Source organism: Gossypium hirsutum, chromosome A11 (assembly GCF_007990345.1).
Source record: "Gossypium hirsutum isolate 1008001.06 chromosome A11, Gossypium_hirsutum_v2.1, whole genome shotgun sequence".
NCBI classification, from domain to species: domain Eukaryota; kingdom Viridiplantae; phylum Streptophyta; class Magnoliopsida; order Malvales; family Malvaceae; genus Gossypium; species Gossypium hirsutum.
In genome coordinates this window covers 61,016,966-61,025,269 of record NC_053434.1, presented here as the reverse complement: position 1 = coordinate 61,025,269, position 8,304 = coordinate 61,016,966, and the positions used below count along the sequence as shown (strand labels likewise).

The window sequence follows — 8,304 nt, the reverse complement described above, 5'->3', positions numbered from 1 at the left end:
TATATGCTTACCTCCCTCTCTTTTTCTTTTTCTTTTAGGATCACCAAGTTAGCTCGGGGATCGTGAACGTCGGAGCTCGAGTCACACTATCAATAAATCTTTTGCGGTATAATTGGTTTATTACATTTAAGTATGGCATGTATAGAGGACTTACTATTTTTTTATATATGTCATATTTGTTAGCCAAAGTGATCATTCTATTTGGTATATTATTTCATTTTGTATATGGCCATGAAATATGGCTCATATTGATTATTGGGTTTAAATCCCTAAATATTGATACATGCATGAGATGTTTTATTACTTTTGTGGTGTGTGGCAAATTGGTTGTAAATAATGGTTGATAAAATGTTGAATTTATGCTTGATGGATAAATGTTGTCAGTTGGCTCGGTCACCATATTGATAAAGGTAAAGAAATGTATTGAATGAACTTAACAAGTCATGGAGTCCCAATTAGGTATACTTGATATGAATTTATCATGGATGAGTTAAAGCTATGGATGTTTAAGTAACCCATTTTTGCCATGATTATCACCATTGACATATGAGTGTGTGTAAGGTTTGTTAAGGGCAACAAGAGGCTTAGAAAACAGCCTCAAAGTTGTCCACACGGGAATATGTCTAGGCCATGTGTGACACACGGTCAGCCCTATAGGCATGTCGTCCAGCCGTGTGTCCCCTACACCCTATTTTTACAAGTCAGTATGCATGGTCGTAAACACACGGGAAGAGATACAGCCGTGTGTCTCAGCCGTGTGGAGGACACTGCCTCAGAACATAGGCGTGTGCCCAGGCCGTGTGAAGTCTACACCTTAAATACAAAAATTAAATCCGCCACACGGCCTAGCACACAGGTGTGTGACTTGGCTGTATGATCTTAAATTGATGTTGACGTCATAAACAGAGAGTTACACGGCCTGGAGACACGGGCGTGTCCTTGTGTCCACACAGGCGTACGACCTGGTTTTAAGAAAAATTTTCTAAAGTTCATGATTTAGTCCCGAACCACCCCCGATGTACGCTTTGGGCCTTCTAGGCTCGTATTAGGGATGAGTTGCATATTTATGTACAGTTTGTATTCAAAAGAAATTTTATGGCTCGGTTCTGTGTATGTCTACGTTTTAGTCCAATAATGCCCTGTATCTATCCCGGTGTTGGACACGGGTAAGGGGTGTTACAGAACTATTCCAATCCAATATCAAGAGCTAAAAAACATGATCCTTTCTCAAGCCAAAACAATAACATAAAATAACTAAACTAAGCATAATGAACCATTAAAGAGAAGAAGAGAACAACTAAAACAGTCGCAAAAGCAAAGAAGATCACTGATGGAAAAATTAAAAAGGAACAACCTGAAATGGAAAGAAAAACAAAAAAAATTAAATTAAGAGTTAAAATGAGAATATGATATTAGGGGAGTAGAAAGAAAAAGAGAGAGAAACAGCAACAACCTTGAAGAAAATGGAAGAATTGAAGAAAATAAAATAGAAGAGAACCAAAGAAAAAAAACTTTCAAAAAGAAAATGAAGAAAAAATTGGGACTTTACTGTGTTTTGGGAGAAGACAAATGGAGGATAAAAATGTAAATAGCCAGCCAAAAACACTTTTGGCTTAGGAAAAGCTAATTTTTTTAGCTTTTCCATTTGAAGTAATGCACTTTTTTAAGTTAAAAGTTTCACTCAACTAGTGTTTGTTTAGCAATGCTTTGGAGTGAAAACTATTTTTTAAGCGAAAAGTCCTTCTCAAAAGCATAGTTGAACGGGCCCTTAGTAAGGCAGAAGTACTTATCTAGGCCAACTTCGGAGTCTCGGTATTTTCAGAATAAAATAAAAAATTTTAACTAAAATATAGATTTTTCCAAAATACCCTTTTTCATGAATATGCATATAATTTTTTAAAATAAACCAGAGTCTAATTTTTTAAACCGAGCTCTGATACCACTAAATGTAATCCTCTGAATCCAGTATAGACGTTATGACCAAATCCCAAAGATCACATTGGTTATGACAATAGCGCAGAAAAATATGTAGAAGTTTTTCTCTTTTAAAAACTGCCTTCGCAAAACATCTTTGAGTCTTGTTTTAAGAAAAACAAAATTTAGTTGATATCTTTTAACTTTAGAAAAAAAACTCAAGTATTGAGATTGTTTTAGGAAAACGTCGTAATTAAATTAAAACATCACAACGGATAAATTTCTATATCTAAAACTCAACTCTTTTTTCATTTTGAAAACACTGATTAATATACATCTTGTAAAATATCATTTTCATTTGCAGATTGTGCCGTGTAATGGAAACTTAGTATTTAATTTTTGAAAACATCATTACTAAGGTTTTTTTATTTTATATAAAATCCATATTAAGTTGTTAATTTAACAAATCCTTTATATGATAGTTTTTAAAACATAAATCATGTAGAAAAATACCAATCCAAAGTCCAAAAAAAGAAAATTCCAAATCCAAAGTAATAAAAGAAATCTCAGAATATCAAATACCAATAAAGTTTTTTGAAAAATGACCAAGGGCGCTTCCATAGCTGAGCCCATCCTAACCTCAAATATCTGAAAAATCAGAATTTAAAGGGGTGAACTTAAAAAGCCTTGTATGTGTTACCAATAATAACAATAACTGAATTTAACTCATAACAACATCAATTTAAACAAATCATAACATGCCAAATATTCCTTCACAAAATCAGAAATGTCAGAATGCACAATGATGATGTCAATGCAACGCTTTTCAGATTACTATGGAGATTTTTAGAAAATAGATCCTACCCAACTCTGCTACACACCATAAAGAGTTCCCCAGAACTCATCCATCCAATAACACAATAATAATGTGGAGTAGCCACCATATAGTGCAGTCGAGCTGCCAAAAACATAATAATATGGTCGAACCGGCAGATATTGCATATTTTTTGCCAGATATAGAATATTGTGGACAAGCCACCAGATAATGCAGATTTGATTTTAGATACTTCCTCCGTACATATTTTCCCAACCCCATGCATGTGATAAGGCAAATAGAACATATTTTTAGTACGCATGCTTTACATAACAATTACAATATCGGAATATGAGATGCTTAACATGCGGATCAGATCTCGTATATATTTTATTGCAATGGCATGGTTAACATGCAAATCAGAACTAGAAATATGACATGCTTAACATGCTAATCAGAATATCAAAATAGTAACATATTTTTCATGCAAATCAGAGCATCGATAATCATATTTTCACATCATTTGCGCATACATAATCCAATAGCCTTAAATCACATGTCATAAGTAACGGAAATCACATGATTACATATTTTACAAAAATTTCCAAATCACAATCATTATCACAGATATGAAGTTTCGGGAACTTACTTGGTATCCTCTTTTATTGAATCTTAATTCAATAATTAAGAACACTTTTGTGTTCATCCAATATTTCTCTATTCAAGAATAATATTAACAATAATATTTTATTATTGATTAAATTATTTTTATCAATATTATCATCAACCATCGTTACTAAAAGTAAATCCCCACACCTTGTAAATCCAATTGCACAAATCCTGATTCCACTTCGACAGGGGAGAGTTCAATTCTTGAGTCACTACGGTTTTGACCAAATACTCGTGTTAGTACGGCTTTAATAAATAAATAAACAACCCTTTATTAAAAACAATTGTGATTTAGTGAGACTTATGCAATTGATCCTCAAATCGCACAATTTTACAAATGGAATTCGATTTTGGGATTTTTCAATGGCACTTCATGAAAGTACGATAAACAAAGTGTTAGTAAAATCCTAATTGAAATAATAATATGAAAGAAAGTAATGAACCAAAGGATCTTCAATACTTACAAAATAACGGAACAAAAAAGGCTCGATAATATTTCCCAAAAAGCTGACTAAAAATGAGGATTTAGCACTAAAACGCACAGAATAATGAGTTAGAAAGATAAGATAAGAAGTGATCTTTTAATAAATAAAAATTAGAACTAGGGGATTATGGAGATGACTTTCTAAAAGTGGAGAAGAAATGAATAAAAATAGAGAATTTTGGTGGTGGCCGACGGTGTGACAGCGCAACGACGATAGCAGTAACAGAGGAGAAGTGGTGGTGTGGTGGAGATGTGATGGTCTTGCATAGTGGTGGAGTGGAATAGAAATGGGAGAAAAGGGACTTTTAAGGTGGTAAAAATAAAGAAAATGAGAGAAGAATGGATGAGCAATGTGGTGGTTTAGGTAAAGGAGAGGAGAGAAAATGGAAGAAAATAAAAATGAAATAGGGAGTGTCTAGGTTCAATAGCCGACCGAGGTAAGGTGAGAGACAAGTTTTGGCAAGTTGAGGGGACAATGGCACCAAAAGTGGATCGTGAGAGTGAAATGGGGAGAACTTTGGGAAGGTTGACCTTGTAATTAATGATAGAATCTTCCCTTGAATGGCAATATGTGTTGGATGGTAAAAGTGTTCACACTAGCTCAAAATTGTCAAAAATATTAATTAAAAGATGTAATTATAGGGCTTGAACTTTAGACATTATGGAAACAACTAACACACTTAACCGTTAGACCATTAATTCCCTTGTGACATAAACTACCGCACATAAATAAATAAAATCAAGGGCGTGACACCACCACTTCATCACCCATCCTCCCCTTCTCTTCTTCTTTTTGTTCCATCGCTGCCCTTAATGCCACCCTCCACCATCACGGCAACCATCATGGACCACCGTGCAACTCTTTTTTTTCTTGTTTTTCTCTCTCCTCCATTCTCTTCTTTTAAGTAAGTGGCCAAACTCATATTGTTTTTTCTTTGTTGTCAGACCACCACCGTTGTCGCCACTATAAAACTACCGTAAGCGATAAACATCCATTCTTTTTTCTTCTTTATTTCGAATGTTCATTATTATTTTTATATAATCAAAAATTCTGCACTAAATATTTTTTTAAATACCTAATTCTAAACTCTATTTTTCTTGGGCTTATTTTCGAATAATCCTCCTTTTAGATCATTCTTTCCCCTATGATTTTTAATCGTTAGGATCCGTCGGACCTTCCATTTCAACATAGTATGTATAAGAGTAAGGGTTGTGAAGAAATATTTTTCTTCTCCTTATTTTTCTTTCCTTGGTCGAATACTTTAGAAAGCCTTAATAAATTATTTTCTTCGTGTATTAACATCTCTTATGTCATGTATTGTTGAAGGGCGGATTGACATCAACCCGAGAGACCACTAAACGTTGGGATTTAAATCGCTTATTCAGGAGATTATTTTAAAGGTAAGTGATAATGGAAAAGTCAAAACCATTATTGTATCAACCTTATTAACAATCATTATTAACGTAAGATCACTATTGTTGATTGAATAGGTAATCTAATTGTTAGATCCACGTGTGGGCATTTTTAAAGATTTGTTGCACATTGGATCTACGATCAGGTGTATTTTTTAACACTAAACTAAATTAAGTATTTTTTTATATTTATAAAAATGTTGTTATTTAAATAATGTTATTGATAAGGATACTTTATGTATCCATAAAGAGAGATAAACCATCAATATGGATTTTGTCAAGTAAGTATTTCCCAAAACTGTATATGTTGTGAAAAGCATGCTGTGTGATATTGATACTTATTATTAATTTGAAAAATATATACATCTCATTCTCATGTTATTTGATTATATGATATACGTAATGTTCACATGAAAATAAATTGTGAAATTTTGGTACCATGTGTACATATGAGATTTGCATGTTAAACATGCCTATATGATTTGAGTTATTTTGGCCATATCACATGCATGGGGTGGGATATGTAAAAGGTGGAAATATGTGGTAGTTTATTTGCATTAACGTGACATCGTTCACAGTTTTGATTATGTGGTAGTATATCTGTGATTTTGGCGGCTTGTCCACGATATTGATTATTGGTAGTTAATCTGCGATTTTGGTGACACTATTCACAATTTGGTGTGTTGGATGGACGTGTTCTGGGGAACTCGATGGTGTGTAGCAGAGATGGGTAGGATGTTTTCATAAAACCTACATCATTTTACGACATGTGCATTAGCATGATCATGCATAGTATAAGTGTGAAATATTAAGTTATATGAAATTGATATGATTATTATGATTGTATAATGTATATGTTTATATGTATATGATTGTGTTTACATTAATCTCACACTGAGCTTTATAGCTCACCCCCTTTAGTTTCTGATTTTACAGATAACCTCAAGGTTAGGATTTGATGACGGGACTTGGAGGAGTTTCCCAGAAGTCTTTTTAAATTAAAGTAATTAAATATTATTTTGATATTCTGGGTCTGTAATAAGTTTGAGTATTGACTGCGGCATGGGACTTTATTTTGATGCATTACAAATGCATTTAAAACAAATATTTATTTTTCAAAATGAGTGGATGATGAGTTTACGGGTTGCTTAAGTCATATCCTTGGGTTTTACAATGTTCAAAATCTTGGAAAATATTTGGGGGTACCTTTCTTTCACAAAAGAGTGACTAATAGTACTTTTTGTTTTGTGGTTGATAAGGTCTAGAGTAAACTGAAAAGTTGGGACGCAAGAAAGTTATCACTTTTCAGAAGGGTCACTTTGGCCCGATCGATCTTGATAGTGATTCTTAGCTATTGCATGCAATCAATGATTATTACCAAAAGGGCTCTGCGAGGAAATAAAACAAATGGCTAGATAGTTCATCCGGGGATCTTCTAATGGTGAGAAAAAATTGGCCTTAGTAAGCTAGGATACCATTTGTCAGCCTCGGGATCATGTGGTTTGGGTTTTTGAAAATTGCATAACCATAATATTTCTTTTATGATGAAATTGGGCTACAATGTTCTATCTGATTCTAAAGCCCTTTGGGTGCAGGTTTTAAGGTCCAAGTATGGGATTTCACTGAGAATACTAGAAACTTTGTCATGGGGAAGAGGTTCTTTCTTATAGACAACCTTTTCTAAAGCTTGGCCACTTATTCGAGAGAATTTGTTTTGGTCAGTAGGGGATGGTACTAACATTAGATGTTGGTGTAATCCATGGATCCTGAAATTGAGGTCGTTGGTTAATATGGTTCCTGGACGATGCACTTCGGATAAGGATTTTCTTTTAAGTGAAATGGTGACAGAGGATGGTGATTAGAACTTAAAACTCTTCAGTCTTTGGCTCCTACAGGAGGTGATCCGAAAGATTGTAGGGATTCCTTTATCTCACCAAGCACCAGGGGTTGACACAATCATTTGGAGAGGTACCTCGACAGGTTCCTTTTCTCTTAAAAATTCCTATGAAAAGCTTTGAAAAGGGTCTGGAATCTGAAAGAACCGATTTGGCACATCCCTTTGAAATTCTAAGGTCCTCAACGAGTTAGGTTCTTTATTTGGCTTGCTTTAAATTAACGTCTGCTTACCAAAGTGGAACTTGTAAGGAAAAGACTAGATCATTGTAACAGTCTGATTTTGGCCCTAATCGGAATAGTGGTTTTGAGACCACAAATCTAGAGTCAGAGAAATTATTTTGAAATTATTTTATGTGTTGTAGCATGATTCTACGAGTCATGAAAATTTTGGTGAATTAATTTTAGCGATTAAATGCTTAATTGTGAAAAAGGACTAAATTGCATAAAATGCAAAAGTCCTATTTTGATAGCTAACGGTGTCAAATAGCTAGAAAACCAAAATTGGGGGTCTTTAAAAGGCAAATAGACCCTTAAAATAGAGGTGGCCAGCCATAAGGACAAAAAGGGATGAGAAAGTCAAAGTTAGGTAGCCTAAATTGATTAAAATAAAACCTAAGAAAAAGGCTATCATCTTTTTTGTTTTGCTTTTTCTTCTCCACTGATTTTTCCTCCAAGAAACTGGCCATGGAAGCTTGAAAATTTTCATCAACTTAAAGTCTTTGCAAGTAAGTGATTTTGAGGGCTTTTCTTGAATATTTTTATACTTTTGAGATCTTTTTAGCATGAGCTTTCTAACAAAGGGACTATTTTGCAAAATGGTTAAAAGGATAGGGTTTTTCCATGATAGTAGACATGTTGATTTTTGAAATTTTATGGAAGAATATGAGTTATGGTTGTGAAATAAACAACTTTTGTGAAGTAGTTTTCATGGAAACCCTAACTAGGGACCATTTTGCATAAGTTGTGAAATAGATGTTACATGTGTGTAATAATGAGAATTGTTGGCTGCTTCTAGTATAAAAAGTATTTGGCTAGGCTTGGTTACTGAGAAAATGTGATAAAAATCGATTTTTGGACCTACAGGTAAAATGGTCATTTTGTGAAAGTCTAGGGG

At 33.9% G+C, this 8,304-nt stretch overlaps 1 long non-coding RNA gene across 1 annotated transcript; it reads right to left on the bottom strand.

Moving 5' to 3' along the window:
- Nucleotides 1-921: 921 nt before the first annotated feature.
- On the bottom strand, nt 922-4,292 carry LOC121209906 (uncharacterized). The gene is made up of 4 exons (XR_005905086.1): nt 3,862-4,292; nt 3,545-3,609; nt 2,497-2,562; nt 922-1,354 (listed from the first exon to the last, which is right to left on the bottom strand). It is a non-coding gene; the product is annotated as an uncharacterized lncRNA (long non-coding RNA).
- Nucleotides 4,293-8,304: the final 4,012 nt, after the last annotated feature.